The 22,305-nt window shown below is 36.9% G+C and overlaps 1 long non-coding RNA gene across 2 annotated transcripts; it reads right to left on the reverse strand.

Annotated features, from left to right (window-relative positions):
* Positions 1 to 10,078: 10,078 nt before the first annotated feature.
* LOC139358927 (uncharacterized) lies at positions 10,079 to 16,947 on the reverse strand. 2 transcript variants are annotated; one of them, XR_011614407.1, is made up of 3 exons: positions 16,824 to 16,947; positions 15,765 to 15,918; positions 10,079 to 10,196 (listed from the first exon to the last, which is right to left on the reverse strand). It is a non-coding gene; the product is annotated as an uncharacterized lncRNA (long non-coding RNA). The 2 variants fall into 2 exon arrangements; XR_011614406.1 differs by lacking the exon at positions 10,079 to 10,196 and adding an exon at positions 11,982 to 12,104.
* Between the last annotated feature and the right edge of the window lie 5,358 nt (positions 16,948 to 22,305).

The raw sequence follows: 22,305 nt of genomic DNA on the forward strand, positions 1-22,305 counted from the left end.
TTCTCTCATCTTCATGACAAGACAGTTTTACCACTTAGAACTGGGAGCCTGAAGTTAGGCTGAAGTTAGACTTTTATGTTGCCACACAAACTGGGAGTGAGAGGTGTTATATTTCTTGATGTTTGTCTTTCACAGGGATAGCTCATAGTTTCTTGAAAAAGACTTTTCTGGGTTGTAACACTGAAAAGAACCTTTTAAAAAGATTTACATCTCAAAGAAGAGGAGAAATAATTTACAAGTTTTCTAAAGTAAATATTAAAATAAAACATACGAATACTAAAAGATGAGATTAGCATGTAAATCTATAAAATGGGTAAGGCAAGTGGCTCTCCTTAATATGGGTGATCCTACAAAATCAACTGAAGGCCTGAATAGAACAAATCGCTGATTCTCCCCTGTGTAAAGTAAAGGTAGAATTATTTCTCTATGACAACCTTTAGACTGGGTCATTGACTTTTTTTCCTGCCTGCAGGCTCAGAGGGAATCATTGGCTCTTCCAGGGTCTCAAACCTGCTGGCTGATGAACTGAAACGACGCAATCATTTCTCCTTTCGCTCAGACCTTTGGGCTCAGACTGGAGTTAAACCATCAGCACTCCTGGCTCTCCAGCTTGCCTCCTGACCTGCAGATTTTGGGACTTGTCAGCCTTCAGAATCCCATGAGCCACTTTTTAAAAATCATAAATCTCTCCCTACAATAAAACAGGTTAACATGTTTGCATTAAATAGACACACTTCATATCGCACAGCTTCTGTTTCTCTGTACAACCCTAATACATACAGTAAAAATATTTATTCCATTTTCATAAGAGAAAAGAAACAATGTAAAAAGCTGTTTTTTCTTAAAGACTTAAATGAGTTCATGTAAACTCTGCAACTGAATGAAAGGCTGACAATTTAATGAGGTAAAAAATTAAGCACATCCTCCATTCTAGAAAAAGTTTTTCAATTTAATGAGGTAAAAAATTAAGCACATCCTCCATTCTAGAAAAAGTTTTTCAATTAATTATCAAAGATAGTAAAATATATCAATGAAATAATTTTAAAAGTTTATATCAGTAATCAACATAAATTGTAATAAACATAAAAAAACATAAAATAAAATTGAAAGTAAATATAATTAGTATAAAAAATTTAACACATGTGTTTTAACTTGTCAAAGAAAGAAGAAACAGCTTGATAGTTGGTGACGAGTAGTGGGTGGTGAAGAAAGGGTGTGAAATGATCATCATTTGGAAAGTGATATATCAGGTGATTAAATCAGGGATTCTTGATGATCATTTTTTTTTTCTGTGAGAGACTTTGATAAATGTAACCCACTGATGTAGAAGGCTTTGGCATATGCTTAAAAATGTTTTTCAGTCCAGGCTTAAAAAGTCATTTCAAAACACATTGAAGAAGCTCGCACACATCACAGATTGATGATGGATGTTACATCATTATTACACACAAATACACACAAATACACACACAAATACACACACATGTACACACACATATTTTTTTATTTAGATTTTTTCAAAACCTGGCAGATAGTTGAAAATTTTTCTGTTTGATATTGTCTTACTAGAATCTGTGGTACTGAGTAAATTTGAGAATGATTTGGCTGAAATTGTAATGATATCATAGCAATTCTTAAAGCAATTGTTTAGTTGCCTACTAAGGAAAAAATTATTTATGCAAAAATGATAAAATTTTCCTTAAAGGTTTTCTTCAAAAAGCTTTCAAATACCATTATTTCAAAAAGTTACTGAATAAACAATTTGTATGTGTGGTAAATCTGTATGTATGTATAAATTTAATTTCCTAAGACTTCCCATCAAGAAAAAAACAGGACAGAGGATATCTAGGACAATGTCAAATTTTATTTCAGGAAATTGTCAAATGAGCTACTGTGTTAAGGAAGGAAATTTTTTGCAGATTTCCCTGTGGCTCAACTCTAATGATATTTTCTCATGACTTTTTGTCACCTGATTGCTATTACTTACTATATGTGGTATATTCCTCTCAAATTAATCCCGTATCTGTTTTTGAATCATCAGCACTTAAGGTTTGTCCTTGTTCACTTTTATTTCCTTTGTCTTATAATTTTCTCCATAAATCAGATTTAACTCTCACATTAAGATTCTCCATAGAAATAGATGAAATTATATCTATTTCTCTGAAAATAGATATAATAGATATATTGTAGAGCAATACATACAATTTTATATATGTATATTGTAATTATACAGCATATACAATAAACATATGTATACACATATGTATACCTATGTGCATGTGAAACATATACATATATATGCAGAAAGTGAGTGAGAAAGAGATTTTAAGGAATTGGCTTACATTATTATGGGTGGTGCCAGGTCTGAAATGTGCTGGGGGGACCAGCAGGCTGGAAACTCTTGCAAAAGTTCATATTGTAGTCTTGAATACAAAGGCAGTCTGGAAGCAGAATTAGTTCATATTCAGGTCTTTTCTCATAAGTCTTCAACAGATTGGATAAGACCCACTCACATTATGGGAGGTAATTTGCTTTACTCAATATCTTATTGAAATGTTAATTATATCTGAAAAGAAATGTTTTCACAGCAACAACTGAACTAGTGTTTGTCCAAAAAACTGGGTACCAGGACTCCCCCAGTTAACATATAAAATTAATCATCACTGTTCCTAAAAGCTGCAGCTTTTGTATAAAATTAATAAATTATAAATAAATATATTAATTTATACCTGTAAAATAGTGTCTGTGTGTTTGCGTATGTCTGTGTGAACACATGTATGCAAATATTTCTGATGTATCTAATAATGATTTTTCACTTCACTGTCTTGGAATATTTAATGAGTTAATACATGTTTCAGCATATATGAAGCATGTCTTCTTTCTTTAATGTCTTTTCTTTTGTGATGGCTTCATGAACCCCAGAAATGTTTAACACATTATAGGAAACCTTTTCTTTACACCACCTGGTTGCTTTGTTTTCTGTTATTCTGGGTCATATTGCCACTGATAATCTGGATGTACTAGAGCCATGATTCTTTTATGGCAAGAAAGGAATTCTTGCGTGCCGGGGCTGTACTTGTGGTCCCTTGTGTAGTACAGAAACCCATATATGCTGGTAGAAAAAAAAAAAAAAAAAAAACTTTCTCACTTTTAGGGTTCCATTCAGTTATGGCAGCATCTTGCCAAAGAATGCTTAGGTTATAAATAAATACAACTTTTGCCATATTATTTGTTGATTACACACATATGTATACAGGAATATTCCCTAAATGCAGTCATAGTGCCAAGATAGCTTGACCTAATAAATTTAAGTGTTAGCCACATTCTGAATCGAAAGTATATAAATTAAAATTTATTATTTTAAATGATGCCTGAATGGAAAAGTTTTTAATTCTTGGATTTTTTTGAAAGAACTTTATCATTTTAAACAACGACTACTAGCCACAAGGAAAGAAGACAAAGTTTGAATAGCTTCTGTCCCTCTGCTTTCCCTTTTCCATTTGTAAGAAAGAACTCTGGGGTTTTCATTGTTACCTGATTGATGACAGAGCCTTCTGAGGACATTCCAAGACAGTACACAGTGCTGTGGTCTCTTTGGAAATCCGTGTAGATAACATTTCAAGGGCAATACCTCATTGGTTTTGACTGGATATTCATATAAACTTTTTAAAGAGTTGAGTGATAGACTTAACCCCTTATCTGTCAGTTCTGAATTTATATTGTTTAATCCCATGTACAAAGCCATTTTTTTCTTCCAAAAAAAAAAGACGACTTGACAAAGCATCAAATTTTTTATTTTGTTCGATTTTTTTTTCTGGTTTTGAGACGGGGTCTGACTCCATCACCCAGGCTGGAATACAGTGATGCTATCACAGCTCACTTCAATGTCCACCTTCAGCACTTCTGATGATTAACCTTACCTTAGCTCACCTGAGTAGCTGGGACTACAGGTGTGTGCCACCACTCCTGGCTAATTTTTGTATTTCTGTTTATTTTTCTACAGATGAGGTTTCACCACATTGCCCAGGAGGGTCTCAAAGTTCATATTTTTATACAAGTTATTTGACATTCTAAAGTCTTCACTATTCTGTGAGATTTATTGTTTTTCAGGGTGAATTGAAACTACTGGGTTTTAGAATTTTTAAAACTTGTAAAATACAGTCATTTGTTCTAAGCATTACATTTTCCCCTATATTATCATCATTCTTTACTGTACCGTGTGAGAGTTTCCACTATATCCAATCTCAAGTATTGTGTCAGGTGTACAAAATTCCTTCTACTCTACAGTATATCTAATATACCACACAACATATATACATACATGTGTTCATTCTATTATGTAGTATATACATTTCTATCTATACTTCTATCTATATATTTCACCTTAGTGAAATACACTGTAAATTATATTATTTATTTTTCTGCACTTTGAGTTAGTTCCTCAAGTGTATGACTTCCTTCAACACATCATTGTTAGTACTGATGTGTCTGTGTCATACTGCTTCACATATGAATTGACTGTATCCAATGTATTTTTATACTATTCAGAGCAATCATTTGATATTTTGATATTCTAACTTTTTTCTTTCTAATCTTAGCATAATTTAGTATAATTTCTTTTAGCATTTCTCAGCATGATTCCTTTTAACATTTCTTAGCATAATTTAGTATAATTTCTTTTAGAAAAAAAGATAAACGATAGCATATATTCTGCCATCTGTATTGCCTAAAAGAGCATTAACTTCCATGAATTTATCCTTGGCTATGTACCAAGCTGTTGGTGATTTTGGATCTCCTTTCAGTCTAATATTGATAATAAAGCTGATAACTTGGGCATTGCACAAAATCATCACTGGATTGTATCAGAATGAGTTTTAAATCAGCCAATTCATAGAGTTTCCTGGAGTGGGTTGAGGTGTATCTATAGGCAGTCTATATGAAAAATAATTTTGGCAGTGGTGGGTAGTATTTAAAGAAAAAAAATTATCTTGTCATTTATAGTGCAATAAACTGTATCTTCTATCATCAAACTTTACCCAAACAAAACAGCTTAGAAGGTTATGCCAGGACCAGGTTTTAGGAGTACATACAGTGTGTGATGTTCTCAGTACCTTGAAAATTAAGAATAATTACATTTATATTATATTAGTCAACATTTTTATGAATGGCACTTGGTACTCTTGTCAAAAATTTAATACCTTTTTGTTTTACAAGAAGCATAGCTTGGAGGCAGAAAAAATACACACCCATTTGCAAGTGACTGTACGTGTGTGTGTATCTTGAAGACACAGCCCTGCTAAGTTGTAACACAGCAGAATGGCTTGCTCTGTCTCTCATGCTTTATACCCTTATTGGCCAGGCTACAGCAGGACACTCAACCACTTTTAATGACTTTCATTACTCCCTCTTATTTTCTAGGTTAATGACATATTGAAAGTGCTAATGGCATAGAATTTTCAAATAGCTCACACACTGTTCATGAAAGAGACAGTGTATTTTACTTTATAAGCACATAATTTTTCCCAGTGGATTAACTGCATCATTTTGCTGCTTTGTAATTTCTCAGTTTAATTGTGGAAGTTTTTAAAAAATAAAATCTAACAAAGCACAGTTTCCCAATTGAAGATGTGATTGTGAATGTGGCCATATTCCATGTCACCCCAATGACAGCAGGAGGTGGTCATATTCCATAATGTCCCCCAAGTGATGGCAGGAGGTATTATATAAGTTGGAAAAGGGAATATGGAAAATCAGAGATGTCAATCTGCTACCACTTTGTTTTCTAAAATCCTATGATATTCCAAATCATAAAGATCCACTAATTAGAATAAACGAAGGACTAGAAAAGGTATAAAATTCTTGGCATGAATAATATTTTTCTATTTCAAGTTTCATGAGTCATCTCTCCAAGTGCAACTTATAGAAAATCATTCAATTAAATTATATTCTAAAAATTCAAAAAATTAGTTTTACTCATTTAATTATAGAATATTTACATAAACAAGAAATGATACTATTTCTGAGTATGCCTCTTTGAATCAGGTATTCTGTCCCTTATTCTCTTTTATGGTGCAAGAGTCATTGATATATTCAGAGTATTTTAGATAATAAAAAATTTTTGAAGTGCAAGAAGTGGAAGAAGCAAACAATATTATATATACAGTCAAGTCTTAAGAAAGAATAAGAATTGTTCCTCAAGCAGGCCTCCTGGAAATTAACACGGTATTTATGAATTGAATTATAATTCAAGATATAGCTCAGCTTTAGGAACCTATTATTTTGTCAGTTCTTTAGCAGCAGTTGAGTGTTAGTTACACTAGTATCTTAAATCTATTTTGTTAGAAGTTTCTTAGTTAATGCTTTCTGTGAAAGTCTTAAAGAGGTGTTCTCATCTGCATGTGGATATTCAACTTTTCCAATACTATGTTTTGAAAAGACTGTCATTTCTCTAATGTGTGATCTTGTTGCCTTTGTCAAAAATCAGTCATCTGTAAGTGAATAGCTTTATTTCTATGTTCTCTATCATGTTCCATTGCTAGAGCCTTATCTTTCACAATATGCAAAAACAAACTTAAAGTGGATTAAAGACTTACAGGTAAGACCTGAAATGATAAAACTACTTGAAGGACAATGCTTTATAAAATTTGTCTAAACAAGAATTTTCTTTCTCTCTCTTTCTTTTTTCTTTCTTTCTTTCTTTTTCTTTCTTTCTTTTCCTTTCCCTTTTCTCTTTCTCTTTCTTTCTCCTTCCTTCCTTCTTTCTTTCTTTCATTTAATTTTATTTTTTCTAGAAGGACTCTTGCTCTGTCGCCCAGGTTGAATTGCAGTGGTGCAATCTAGGCTCACCGCAACCTTCACCTCCCGGAGTCAAGCAATTCTCCTGCCTCAGCCTCCCAAGTAGCTGGGATTACAGGCATGCATCACTACTGCCCAGATAATTTTTGTATTTTTAGTAGAGATGGGGTTTTACCATATTGACCAGGCTGGTCTTGAACTCCTGATCTCAAATGATCCACCCGACTCAGCCTCCTAACGTGCTGGGATTACAGGCATGAGCCACCACACCCAGCCAAGAAAATTTTTTAATAAGACCTCAAAAGCACAGGCAAATAAAAACAAAAATAGACAAATGAGATTACATTAAACTAAAAAGCTTTTGCACAGCAAAGTAAACAACAAAGTGAAGAAACGACCTACAATGCCCGGCCAAGAAATTTTTTTAATAAGACCTCAAAAGCACAGGCAAATAAAAACCAAAATAGTCAAATGGAATTACGTTAAACTAAAATGCTTCTGTACAGCAAAGTAAACAGCAAAGTGAAGAGATGACCTACAGAATGGCAAAAATATTTGCAGCCTATTTATCTGACAAGGAGTAAACATCCAGAATTTATAGGGAACTCAAATAACTCAATAGCAAAAGAACAAATAATCTTATTAAAAATAGACAAAAGTAACATCTTAAGCAACGTTTCTCATGAGAAGATATACAAATGTCCAAGAGGTATATAAAAAAATGCTTAAAATTACTAATCATTCAAGAAATGAAAATCAAAATGAAAATCTGATATCTCACTTTAATTTGAATGGCTACTATCAGAAACACACACACAAAATCTAATGTTGGTGTAAATGTGGAGAAATAAATGCTTACATACTTTAAGAATGTAAATTAGTACAATGATACTGAAAAATAACATGGAGGTACCTCGAAGTGTTAAAAATAGAGCTACCCTATTACTCAACAATCCCACTATTGTGTGTATATCCAAGGAAATCAAAGCAGTATGTCAATGAGATGTCTCTACACTGACATGTTTATTGAGACACTACTAACAGTAACCGAGATATGGAATCAGCCTAAATGTGCATCAACAGACTAATGGATAAAGAAAATGTGGTATATATACAAAATGGAATACAATTCAATTATGAAAACAATTCTACCATATAAAAACAAGGATCCTTTTAAGTGGAAAATACAGAGACAATGTGGCTATGCAAACTATTCACTCTACAAAAAATTAATAACCAGAAGATGCAAGGAATTCAAACAACTCAACAGTAAAAAAAAAGTAAATAATTCGATTAAAAATGGGCAAATAAGCTAAATGGAGCTCTCTCAAAAAAGGACAAACAAATGGTCAACATGTATATTAAAACATGTTCAACATCACTAATTATTAGAGACATACAAATCAAACACAATGAGATATTATCTCATTCCTGCTAGAATGGCAATTATTAAAAAGACAAAAATACATGCTGGAAAGAATGTGGAAGGAAGGGAATTATACACAGTCTGTGAGAATAGCAAATTAGTATAGCCATTATACAAAACAGGGTGGAGCTTTCTAAAAAAAATTATGTGATAGTTTCTTAAAACAGAACTACCATACGAGTCAGCAACCAACTATTGAATATATATTCAAAAGAAGGAAAATTAATATGTTGAAGAGTTATCTGCATTCCCATGTTTATTTCACCTCTATTTACAAGAGTCACAATATGGAATCAACCTAAGTGTTCATAATCTGACAAATTAATAAAGAAAATGTGGTATAAATACAAAATGGAATACTATTCAGCCACAGAAAGCATGAAATCCTGCCATTTGCAGCAACACAGTTGAACCTAGAGAACATTAAATGAAATAAGCTGGATACAGAGAGACAAACAATGCATTATTTATTTATATGTGACATTTAAAGAAATTGATCTCATTAAAATAGAAAGAGAATAGTGGTTACCAGGGGCTAGGGAGAATAAAGGTGTGTGTTAGGAACAGATTGGTCAACAGGTATAAAGTTACAGTTAGATGAGAGAAATATGTTCTGGTGTTCTGTTGCACAGTAGGGATATTATGGTTACTAATATTGTATTGTATATTTTTAGTTGGAAAAGAGGATTTCAATGGTCTCACGACAGATAAATGATGAGTGTATAAGATGATGGATATGCCAAACACTGCAATTTGATTATGACACAATGCATGCATGTATTGAAACATCATAGTGTACTCCATTACTATGTATAAACATCATGGATCAATTAAAAATAAATAAATACATGCATACATATTTTAAAGTGTTCTCAGAAGGGGGACTGAAAGAAGCAGGAAAGGGCAGGAAAATGACTAAGGAAAGATGTGATCTATACTGGAAACTAGCTTCATGCTTGTGCCACATGTTCCCATAGAGTTCAATCTACACACAAAGATGATCCAACCTTAAAGCCAGGAATTAGACTCTTGTACCCTTCTTCCCTGTCAGTTACTGGCCTTGTACCTCTGCAACACAGTGTCATTTTCCTCTAAGGAGGCTAGAGAAGGTGATTTTCCAAAGGAGGATATGGTGTGGGGCCAGACAGCCAACATTTGTGGCAGCTGGGGAATGGGTGCAATATCCTGGGGAAATTGATACAATTAGCTTCCAAAGTCCCTATTCCAGACAAGTTGGCTAGTTTAGGAAGTGTTTCCTTGATAGGCTATATCATTGGCCATGGCCAATCTCCTTTGGGCCAGGGGTTCACCTTTGATGTCTAGTAGATTTATGAAATTAACATGTCCCAAAGAGAATTTTGATTCCAATCCTGTAAATATGCCCTTTTTCCCCAACTCTTTCTCATCTCAGTTAATTACATATTCTCTTGGGAGATGCACATGGCAAACACCTAGAAATCATACTTTTCACCCCTTAATCCCCATATTCAATCTGTCAGCTAAACCTTGCTTAATTGTGTTCATGCTTTTGTTTTGTTTTTACTGTTCCTAATGCTCCCTCCCACCACAGTATCTAATATGTTTGAAGGTAATAATCTTGCCTATTTGTATATCTCACTATAATCAAAGGTAAATATGTTTGCCACTCAATTAATCTTTGTTTAATTAACAAATACAGGTCCAGAAACCTCAAAGATTAATATCTATATTTTGTTGTATTTTATAGTGATGCCCAAAAACCTCTATTTATATGATCAATCTTAAGTGAATAGCTGCAGAAATGAAGTGTTGCTTCACATTCCCTTTACCTTCTTTATACCAAGTTTTGTATCATCACAAAAAAGAGTGCAATATTTTCTCTAATGTTTAATGCTGTGATCATTCAATTATATAGGTTCTGAAAGCATTCTTTAATTCTAACTCAGTTTTCTTCATTAATCAGGGTGCAATTTTCAACTTAAGACATCCCACAGGACTGGAAGAGATAAGCAGAGAATAATTCATTAATTATCATAATATTATGCTTTAAAAACAGAAAATGAATGTTTCTATGAAAAGTACATTAACGATACAATTTAATCTTTGCATCTGGTCTCTAAGCAAGAAACATGATTCACACAGGGATACTTTTTTTTTTTTTTTTTGGAAAACACATTCCAATCCTCATCCCAGGATGCCATTCTTCATCTTAATGTTGGTGTGTTTGATGCATTAACACATAGAATGTGGAGCTTAAATTTCCTGCTGATCTGTTATTATGTCACTTAGTCTTCTCAGGAGATACCTGTCTTATAAATATAGGCAAGAAAGACAAATGACAACTCCACAGATAGATGCATGTTTGCTGTGTTTTTAACCCAAGACATATACTAGACATACTGACACTAAAAGAGAAGCATGAAGTATACCTCCTTCCAACTAGGAGCACAAAGAAAACACAAAATTAACAAATGAAAAATATCTTTGAACATTCATGTTATAATTATGAACTTACAAAGATCAAATTACCTTTTGAAATATTTTCTACAAAGCCATAGTGTTTAAAAAACCATAAATGAAATTAAGTTGCTTGAGCAGCAGGAAATTGAATTTTAGACAGAAACTGTCAGACTGATATCTATCTTTCCAACAAGGATATCGATCATTGTTTCTTCCCTCCCTTCAGTATTACTTTCCACACTTTCAGCTGTCTATGCTGAAATAGCCGAATTGAGTTGCTTCTGCCTTACTTGTGTTTTATTTTTCAATTTTTAGTAAGCCTCTGGAGGGATAGAAAAAACAAATAATGCTGTTTATAATAAAAAAAACTTTGGATAGTTAAACGTAAAAGTACTATAACACAGTGTAAATTTCACTGCTCCTTAAATGAGAGATATTTAAAAACAGACATAAAATATGCATATTTATTATAACTATTTGGTTATATATTTTCTTTTATAGAAGTCAATGTACGTTCTGCCGTGGATTAATTTTCTAAAGCTAGAAATCTTTGTAAAAGAAGGCTGTACTCTAGAGTTTGTTGTCTAATGTTATAGTGTTTGAAAGTCTTTTATAATTAAATATATTTCTCTAAGCTGGTATGCACGCCTCTTACAATAGTCTAGGCCTCTTGCTTACTTTTACAATCAAGGTACTTCTTGATACTAGAATTATTGAATATCATCAAACAGTTTTAAATATAATATAATACCTTGATTTTACCATACTATAGACCCAAACTAATTCATATTCCTTAATTATTAACTTGATTATATATGACTGAACTTTCCAAAGTGGATTGTGTTTAAATTTTAATTCTTTTCTTTATACGTAAATTATGATGTTTTTAAAAATGCTTCTTATAAAAACTAGTTCTTGTAAAACTTTTAACTAATTATTGGCTCTCGAGAGGTATTTTTAAATTAATGCAAATAAAATGTAATGTGAATTTCAATAACATGCATGGCATTATAAATACCATGTAATATTTAAGTTGGAAATAAAGAGATTTGAACACCAAAATATGGTTTATTGCATTTATAAATTTAATATTTTATATTTGATTTAATAATAATAATTTTGGATGCACTGTATGTGTAAACTGATGTGAACTATACATATACACAATTTTGCATGTAATTGTACAGTGTTCAGTGATTCCTTTGGTTCAGCTATTTACCAACTATGGATCAATCATTTTTAAAATAGCATTTTCTCTAATAAATTTCCTAAAGAATATGTTTGTATAATTTCTATTGTTTAAAATATAAAAATGCTTTACCGAACTCAATGATGAGAAGTTGAGAACAGATACCATGTCATTTTAATATTTATTGAGGGTTAACTTTAGTATATTAACTGTATTCTTCAATTACAGCTGTAGAAATTCTTTCTCGGTTAGTTTCTAAAAGATAAGGTGGATGGTGAAATTACAATTTTAAAACAATGTCTATAACTATATTTTGATTGGGTTATACCAAACATGTTTTTCTCTCTGAAATTAAATCATCATTTTCTATATAATTAGTAATAATTTCAAAAGTCTTCCTATTTTCAGTCAGCCATTTAATTAAACTCAATGTTTATTATCACATTCTATTCTAGTCTCTGAAACTTACAAGACCCTGAGGATGATTTTCAAAAGTATAAGTTTACTTTACTGTTAAAAATGCAAAGTTTATAAACACAATAGGGTCTGATATTAGTAATAGGCAGTAGGTAGAAGTGTAATACAGTCTATAAGTCAAAAAAAAAAAAAAACCCACTTCTATTGCTACGTCAACCTTAGCAGTTTATTCTTCCAGAACAAGTGTCATTCTGATAACAGGAGTTAACATTAAATCTTCTAACTTAGTTTACATGTTTTAAAGAAATTTAAGTTTAGGTTTCCAGAGTAATCTTATGTTTCAGACACTGCTCATTGCTTAAAAATCAAAGACATATTCCATTTTCTTCCTTAAAGATATCGAACTTCTGGAATAAAGTTGTGGCAATGTTCTTAAGAAATCTGGATTCCTCTATCAGCTCCAAAGGTAAAGAGAAATAGTCTAATCTAATCATAGGCCAATGTGATTTAAATGGAAGCCTACTCCACTCATAGGTGGATTTTAAAAAGTTGGTCTCATAGAAGTAGAAAGAAGAATAGTGATTACCAGAGCATGGGGAAGGTAGGGGAATGAAGAAATGGTGAACGATTGTTCAGTGAGTACAAAGCTACAGTAGGGTAGAAATAGTAAGTTTATTGGACTTATTACTGGATAATAGTATGATCAGAGTTAACAATAATGAATTGTATCTTTCAGAATATATCGAAGAGAGGTTTTGAATATTCTCATCACAAAGAAAAGATAAGATTAAGGGAATTAATATGCTAATTACCCTTATTTGATCATAACAATGTATACAAGCACATGCAAATATTACATTGTACTCCATGAATACATACAATTATGTGTGAATCATAATTACATGTATTTATGGAGTAAATGTAATATTTGCATACATATAAAATGCAAAAATATAAATGCATATTATTAAATATGGAGAGAGAGAACATTTAAAGGTATGAAAATATGTAAAATCAGTTGTCTAAAATATGTAAAATCAGTTGTCTAAATGCTTGCCTACCCTGATTGTAATTGTAAAAGTAACACACTTTTATAATTTTTATAAGCATAGACCTATTCATTAATTTCAAGTAGATTACAGATGTCTTTTATCAAAATAAAAACTGCAAATTCAAAATGCAGTTAATATTTTTGTAGGTTTAAGATAATTTTGAAACAACTTTCTAACTTGACCGTTAGTATTATCGGATAGTTCTGGGAAGCTTAACTAGAATGAAAGGAATCTGGCTCCGGCAAAGGAGAATAAGATCATACAGAAATATTTTGAGAGCATAAAGTTGAATTTCTGTATATAGGAAAAATGCTCAAAGTCCTTTCGTTTGTAAATATTGTCAATCTAAACCAAAAACACGTGTGTGTGTGTACGTGTGTGTGTGTACATGTGTGTGTGTGTGGTGAGACAGAGAATCACTCTGTTGCCCAGGCTGTAATACAGTAACACAATCATAGAACACTGCAGCCTCAATCTTATCTCAAGCAATTCTCTCACCTCAGCCCTACTGAGTATCTGGGACCACAGGCATGTGCCACCATTTTTTAACTTTATTTTATTTTATTAACTAATTTTTAAACTTTATTTTATTATTTGTTAAGACAAGGGTCTCCCTATGTTGCCTAGGCTTTTTTTTTCTTCTATTTATGCCAAAGCCCATCACGCTAAAAAAAAAAAAAAAAAAAAAAAAAAAAAAAAAAAAAAATAGAACCATTGGTTATAAAATTGAACATGTGGTTTGTCTCTTAAGATAAAATCAGTATAGTTAAGTATTCCAACTTGCTGATCAAGAAAGCTTAAATATCTATTAGGATTGCTGTGTCAAATGGTATTTCTGGTTCTAGGTCTTTGAGGAATCTCCACATTGTCTTCCACAATGGTTGAAGTAAAGGTACATATACACCATGGAATACAATGCAGCCATAAAAAGGAATGAGATTATGCCCGTTGCAGGGAATTGGATGGAGCTAGCAACCTCAGCAAACACACACAGGAACAGAAAACCAAACACCGCATGTTCTATGTATAAGTGGGAACTGAACAATGAGATCACATTAACACCGGGAGAGAAACAACACACAGCGAGGCCTGTCAGGGGTGGAGGGAGGGAGAGCATCAGGATAAACAGCTAATGCACACAGGGCTTAATACTTAAGTGATGGGTTGATAGGTGCAGCAAACCACCATGGCACACATTTACATGTATAACCAACCTGCACGTCCTGCACATGTATCCTGAAACTTAAAATATAATAAGTAAAAATTATTAAAAATGCTGAAATAAAATAACATAATATTGAAAAGGTCTGTCAACTATTAGACAAGTAATAACCTGGTAGTAACTTGTACAAATATAATCACACTACTTTGAAAGTTGAGAAAACTTGTCTAAGAAGTTGCCCAAGATTGGAACCCAGAGTTTTCTTAGGAAAAAAGTTGTGTGTTTTCCAAGATACTTGTGTCTGAGGGTTCAAATGCTTATGTTCTGGAGATTCATTACAATGGTTCTAGGATTTATTAAATAAAATGTTACCTAAAGTATTCATTATATTTTTAGTAAACAAATATAGATAAACAGGATAGATCTGTTGATGCTTGAATTAATTGACTATAGAGTGTTTTTGTACTATATTCCGATTAAATATTAAAAATTACCTACACGAAGTAAGTTTTAAATTATTAACTTATGTCACGCAATTAGAAAAATTTAGGTTTGAGTACATTTCTTATATTTGTAAATAAAATGTTTCCAGAAAACAGAAAACTGCTCTTTCTGAATTTAATAGTGTGTGGCAAGTAGTGGGGAAAACAAGCACCTAATTCATCCAGAAGTGGTACTAGTTATGAATGTGCATTCTTATCTGTAGAGATCTAACATTTCTAGTTCCACACAGTGGAAATAATTTTCTGTCCCATTAAGAAGAGTTTACTTCCAATGATGGTTTTCAAAGTAGTTTCAAGATCTATATTTTTATATACATTAATAACTAGATAACTGTGGGATCCATACTCACAAACAAACACTGGACACCAAGTTAAAAAAAGGAAAAAAGACAGAAAAGCCCTGAGCAATGGCTGTTTCTAAAAAAAAAAAAAAGTGAAATAAAGTTATTTCACAAATATTAAAGTGTAAAATGACAAAAAACTGCTGTTGAATACTTCTGTAGTAGTGAATTTATAAAATAAATTTCATTTGCAAAAATAATACTTATTTTTCAGTAAGGGTAAATAGTTCTTATTCATGATCACACCTGCAGCTTCCTCCCCATCTCAGGCCAGGCTGGGCCTGGCGGGCTCCACAGCATTCCCACTCCAACTTCTCGGATCCCAGACTTGCTGCTGCTGCCACCACTAACGCCAACACGACCACCGCTGCTGTTGCCCTCAATGCACCGGCCCACCCTACAAGCCTCCTACCACCTGGCCCCCGTCGACAATCTCCTACCATTCCAGTCGAGCTGCAGTCTCTGTCGCCGCCACCAATTGCAGCGAGGCGAGCCACAGAACCACACCATCTGCAGGCTCCTGCCTCCAGCATGCAACAGGTGACTCCTCTATCTTCTGGCTCGAAACATCTGGGTGGTCAAAGCCAGACATGCCTAGAACAGGACGCAGGAAGTGGGAGTGTTAGAGGCTCACCTTGTCATGCTGGCCACTGGGTGGCAGGGGCTGGTTTCAGCGAAGGCACAACTGCGGTGGGTGTTACTGCCTTTGCTGAAACCGGCCCCTGGTTAGGTACAGCTGGCCAGGAACTGCTGGTCCTACCCTGGCTGCACTCCTCGGTGAACAGGAGAAGGAAAAACTCAGACCCAGCCAGCCCTCTCCAACCAAGTGCCAGTTCCTGTTTCTGATGCCTCCACCCACAGGGCCCTGTTTCCCCATGGTGCCCGCTACTCCATACCCGGGAGACCCAGGTTGTCTCTGCAACACAGTGAGACGGTGCAGACCTGGGAATCATGGCGGGTGTTGGGGCCTTATGTGCTCAGGATTCCCTGGGAAACATTGCGTGCCTGCCACGCTCTAATACGAGCAGAAGGAGGTTGCCCTCTAGAATCTAGAGTCTGGGAAGAGGAGGACGGCCCCTTCCTCGGAGGCCACAGCTATGGCTGCCACCTCTGTAGACCGCTGCTAGCAGCAGCAGTGCAGTGCAACCCCCAATAGCGCTCCCCTGCCCCATGCTACAGGGCACGTAAACCTGATAGTGCCCCCAAATCACCTCACTGCCCCCATCTGTGCAGCCAGGGATAGTGCCCCTAACCAGCTGGGGGTAGTGATAGCCCAGATAGCGCTCCCAACCTGCCCCCCTGTCATAACAGTGCAGGAGCTGATAGCGCCCCTAACCCTCTTCCCAGCTGGTGGTGCGGCCCCCAGTAGCACATGCAACCACCCCCACCACCAGGCAGTATAGCCAACCCCGCCGTCCCACGCCCCCAACACCCCCACCCGCAATGTGACCTTGATAGGACCCTATCCAGGGTAGTGCATCCCTGGAGAGCTCACCTACCCTGCCACCTTTCTACCATGCTGGCCAAGCTGCAATCTCTGTCACCTCCACCAACCACAGCGAAGCGAGCCTAGGTGCCACAGGCTCAAGCCTCCAGCTTGCGGTATGTGGATCCCGCTTCTCGTTCTCTATGCTGGGCTCCTAGCTTCAATTCTGATTGGATGAGAGCAAGTCTTAGGAAAACCAATCAGAGCATGAAAATAAAGTCCAATCAGGATAGGCCTAGAGGTTTTCTCTCATCCAATCAGAACATGTAGTCCAGGAACCTCATTTGCATAACCTTAGTATATAAAGCATGCAGAGGGGGCATCCCACCATTTCAGGCTTTTACGTGGCTGCGTTCCCAGCTGCTCTGTGCAAGGCTTAGAGGACCGGAAGAAGGAGTCGTCACTTGCCACGGCTGGAGGCTGGAGCTGTGGGAGCGGCACCACAGCTCGCCTCGCTGTGGTGGGTGCTGGTGACAGAGACGGCAGCTCAGCTGGAGCAGTAGGAACGGGTAAGTAGTTTTGGGGTAACTAAGAGAGTGGTTAGCAGCAAAGGGAAAAGAGGATGGCGTTCAGGAGAAGGCATTGCAAAAAGATGGTGGGGAAAAGATGGTTGGAAAAAAAGTCTTTGGGTAGATATTGGGGGAAAAGAGAGTGGGAAGTGGGAGGAGGAAAGAGAGGGGGGTGAGGAGGAACGGGCAAGTAGGAAGGAGAGAAAGTTTGCAAAAAGACTGTGGGGAGAAACACAGTGAGGAGAACAGAAAGACAGTGGGGAAAGTAAGGATGATGTGTAAAAAGATTTTGGGTAGACGGAGGGGGAGAAGAGGGTGGCATGTGGGAGGAGGAAAGAGAGGGTGCAGAGAGAGAGGGGGAAGAGACAGAAGGTGGTGAGCAGGAGAAGGAAGACTCTGTGAAAAGATGGTAGGGACAATTTTTTTTTTCGATCGATGGAGGAAAAAGAGGATGGTGATCAGGAGAAGAAAAAAGGGTGGCGAATAGGAGGAAGAGAAAGTTTTGCAAAAGACAGTTGGGAGAAAAAACAGTGGGGGAGAAGTTTTTCGGTAGATGGAGGGCGGAAAGAGGGTGGCAAGCTGAAGGGTGGAAGGAGTATTGGGAAAACGACGATGAAAAAATAGTTTTGGGGTAGATGGAAGGCTACAGGAAGGTGGCATGTAGGAGAAGGGGCAGGAGTGGAGAAAAGAGGGTGGTCAGCAGAAGAAGAGATTGCAAAGAGATGGTGAGGGGGGAAAGACAGTGAGGAAGAAAGTTTTTGGTAGATGGAGTGGAAAAAGAGGGTGGTGAGCAGGAGGGACAAAAGAGGATGGCAAGCCGGAGGGAGACCATGAGGAAAAGACAGTGGGCAGAGAAAAGTTTTTCGGTATATGGAGGGGGACAAGAGGGTGGCAAGCGGGAGAAGGAAAAAGAGGGTGGCGAGTGGGAGGGAGGCAGGGTTTTGCCAAAAGACAGTGGGCACAAAAGACAGATGGTGGGGAAAGAAAAGACAGAGACGGTGGGTAAAAAGCTGGTCGATGCAGTGGGAAAAGAGGGTGGCAAGTGGGAGGAGAAAAGAGGGTGGTGAGAGGGAGCGGGGAAAGAGGGTTAGGAAAAAGACGATGGGGAAAATAGTTTGGGGGTAGATGGGGAGGGCAAAAGGAGGATGGTAAGGATTAAGGAAAGAAGAGGGCGAGTGGGAAGAGGAGGAAGGCTTTGTGAAATTTTTGGGGTGTAGATGGAGGAAGAAGGAGTGGCGAGCAGGAGTGGGGAAGAAGGCTTTGAAAAGATAGTGGGGAGACGTTTTGCATAGATGGAGAATGGAAAGAGGGTGGCAAGAAGGAGGAGGGGAAAGACGATGGGGAAAACAGTTTTTGGGTAGATGGAGGTTGGAAAAGAGGGTGGTGAGCAGCAGGAGTGGGGAGAAGGCTTTGGGAAAAGACGAGGGGAAAGTTTTTGGAGAGATGGAGGAACAAAAGAGGGGAATGAGAGCAGAAGGGAGAAAAAGAGGGTGTCCAGTGAGTGGAGGAAAACAGTGGGGAAAAGTTTTGGGGTAGATGGATGATGAAAAGAGTGGTGAGCGGGAGAGTAGAGAAGGCTTTGCGAAATGACAGTGGGGAAAAATAGTGGGAAAAAAGCTTTGGGGTAGACGGAGGAAGAAAAAGGGTGACGAGAGGGAGGGGGTCAAAGGTGGTTGGGAAAAGAAGGTGGCGGACAAAGTTTTTGGGTAGCTCTTTTTTTCTGATTTCTTAAATCAGGTTATTTGTATTTTTGCTTTGAGTAATTTGAGTACTTTATATATTTTGTATTGCATTAACCCCTTGCCTGATGCATAGTTTGCAAATACTTTCTTCCATTCTGTGGATTGTTTCTTCATTCTACTGATTGCTTCCACTACTTTGCAAAAGCTTTTAAGGGTAATGCAATTGTATTTTGTCTTTTTTTGCTTTTTGTTGCTTGTGCTTTTGACGTACATATTTGGAAATCCCTTGTGCTAGCCAGTTTCACAAAGCATTTTCCTATGTTTTCTTCTCTAGTAGTTTCATAGTTTCAGGTCCTACATTTAAATCTTTATTTTGAGTAAATTTTTTGTGTATGGTAAGATAACAGCCTAGATGGATTCTTGTACATGTGTGTTTTGGGTTTTCCTAGCAGAGTTTATTGAAGAGATTGTCCTTCCCCAATGTGTGTTTTTGGTGCTTTTGTTAAGAGTTGACTGTGAAAGCTTGAATTTATTTCTGAGTTCTCTATTCTGCTTCATTTGTCTATGTCGGTCTGTCACTCGTCTTTCTCTCTGTCTCTCTCTCGTCTCTTCCCTAATTTATTTATTTATTTATTTATTTTTGCCACTACCGTGTTGTTTTGGTTACTAGATTTGTGGTATATTTTGAAATCAGGTAGTATGATGCCTCCAGTTTTTTTCTTTTTATTCAAGATTCTTTTGTCTATCTGAAGTATTTTGCATTTCCATGTGAATTTTAGGAATTTTTTTTTTTTTGAGACGGAGTCTTGTTCTGTCGCCCAGGCTGGAGTCCTCTGGCATGATCTTGGCTCACTGAAAACTCTGCCTCCTGGGTTCAAGCGATTCTCCTGCCTCAGCCTCCTGAGTAGCTGGGATTACAGGCGTGCACCACCATGCCCAGCTAATTTTTGTGTATATAGTAGAGAAGGGGTTGCACCATGTTGTTCAGGCTGGTGTCAAATTCCTGACCTTGTGATCCAAGTGGTTTGGCCTCCCAAAGTGCTGGGATTACAAACGTGAGCCACCGTGCCCGGCCGTTTTTTGTTTTGTTTTGTTTTGTTTTTTGTTTTCTATTTCTATGAAGAATATCTTTCCTAATTTAACGTGGATTCCATGTTACATAGGGTGATCACGTAGGGTGATATAGATATTTTAACAATAATCTTCTAGTGCTTGGACATGGGATATCTTTACATTTACTTGTGTCTGCTTTAATATCTTTCATATATGTTTTATAGTTTTAATTGTGAGATCTTTCACCTTTTTGGTTAAGTTTATCTCTAGGTATCATTTTTGGGGGCATTGGGTAACTACTGCAATGAAATAGCTTTCTTGATTTCTTTCTTAAGTGTTTCACTATTGGTACATGGGTGTGCTACTCATTTTTATATATGGATATTGTATCTTGCAACTTTATGAAATGTTTATTATTTCTAGTAGGTTTTATTGTGGAATTTTTAGGGTTCGCCATATATATATGATCGTGTCACCTGCAAACAGTGACAATTTGACTTCCTTTTATTTCCAATTTGGATGCCTTTTGTTTCATTCTCCTAAGTCCTCTAGCTAGGACTTCAAGTACTGTGATGAATAAAAGTGGTAAAAGTAGCCATACTTGTTCCAGATCTTAGATGAGGAGCTTTTAACTTTTCCCCATTGATTATGATGTTAGTTGTGGGTTTGTCATATATGGACTTCATTGTGCTGAGATGAGTTCTACTGTTGAGGCCCTCTCATGCATTTTTCAGTTCATCCATTGCATTTTTCAGCTTTGAGGTTTCTGTGGCCTTTTTAAATTACTTCCATCTCTTTGTTAAATTTCTTGGATAAATTTCTGAATTACTTCTCTATATTTGAATTTCATTGAGTATCCTCAAAACAGCCATTTTTACTTCCCTGTCTGGAGAGTCTCACATCTTTTTTTTTTTTTTTTTTTTTTTTTTTAAGATGGTGTTTTATTTCATCACCTATGCTGGAGTGCAGTGGCACAATCTTGGCTCACTGCAACCTCCACCTCCCAGGTTCAAGAAATTATCCTGTCTCAGCCTCCCAAGTAGCTGGGACTACAGGCACCTGCCACCACACCCAGCTAATTTTTGTCTTTTTAGTAAAGACGGGGTTTCACCTTGTTGGTCAGGCTGGTCTCGAACTTCTGACCTCAGGTAATCCACCCGCTTCGGCCTCCCAAATTCCTGGGATTACAGGTGTGAGCCACTACACCCAGCTGAGTCTCACATCTTGAGCTCTCCTGGGTTAGTCACTGGTGACTTATTTATTGTTTGGTGAGGTTGTATTTCCTTGAATGTTCTTCATGCTTTTGAGCATATGTTCAAGCTTGGGAGTTGAATAAGTGGGTATTTATTTCAGTCTTTGCAGTCTGTTCTTGTTGTACTTGTCCTTCTTCAGTCTTCCAGAAATTCCAAGAAATTCAAGACTTGAGTTCCCCAAGCCTGTGGTCACTGCAGCTGTTTCAGCACCAGAGGGCGCCTTAAGCTCAGGTTCACTGTGACTTCTGCAGACTGACGTCCCTGGTGGCCGTGACAGACTTAGAGAAGATATTCAGGGGGGCTCCCAGGCAAAGTTCTTTATTTACGTGCCTCCTCTTCTCCTTGCAAGGAATCTGGGCACCAAGCTTTGTGGATCTGGGAGAAGTGTGATTTGGGCACTCTCATGGCCACTGCAGCTGGCGTCACACACCCAAAGCCCACAGCCTCCCAGAACAGAGCAGCACTGGGGCTTGTCTGAGTCCTGTGACCAGTATATTGCCTCACTGCTGCTGACTTACTTAGGTTTCTAAGCCAGGTTAGTCTGCTGGTGATGAAGCTGGTCAGGGTTTGGGTCCATCCTGCCTGGGATCAGGGCCACAGTGTTCTGCCTGATACTGTGTCCACTGTGATAGGGCTTGATATACTGGGTTCTCCTCTTTCTTGCATAGGGAAGGAATTCTCTCTGCACTGCACTGCCTGGAGTTGGGATTGGGGTAACACAGGCAACCCTGTGGCCACTGCAGCTGATGTCATATACGAAGCCCACAGCCTACCTGACCAGCACATCGTTGGTTACTGGAGCTCACCCAAGGACCAAAGTGACTCTGGCCTGCCTGTCACTGACATTTATTTGGGGCCTGAGGCCACTTGAATCAGCTGGTAGTGAAGCAAGTCAGGACTCAGGTTTGTCCCACCACGGCAGTGGATTCCCTTTTAGGCCAGGTCATATCCAAATGCTCTCTCTGTGCGCACTGGCCTGGAATCAAAGGCCATGGGAT

Source organism: Macaca nemestrina, chromosome 15 (assembly GCF_043159975.1).
Source record: "Macaca nemestrina isolate mMacNem1 chromosome 15, mMacNem.hap1, whole genome shotgun sequence".
NCBI classification, from domain to species: Eukaryota; Metazoa; Chordata; class Mammalia; order Primates; family Cercopithecidae; genus Macaca; species Macaca nemestrina.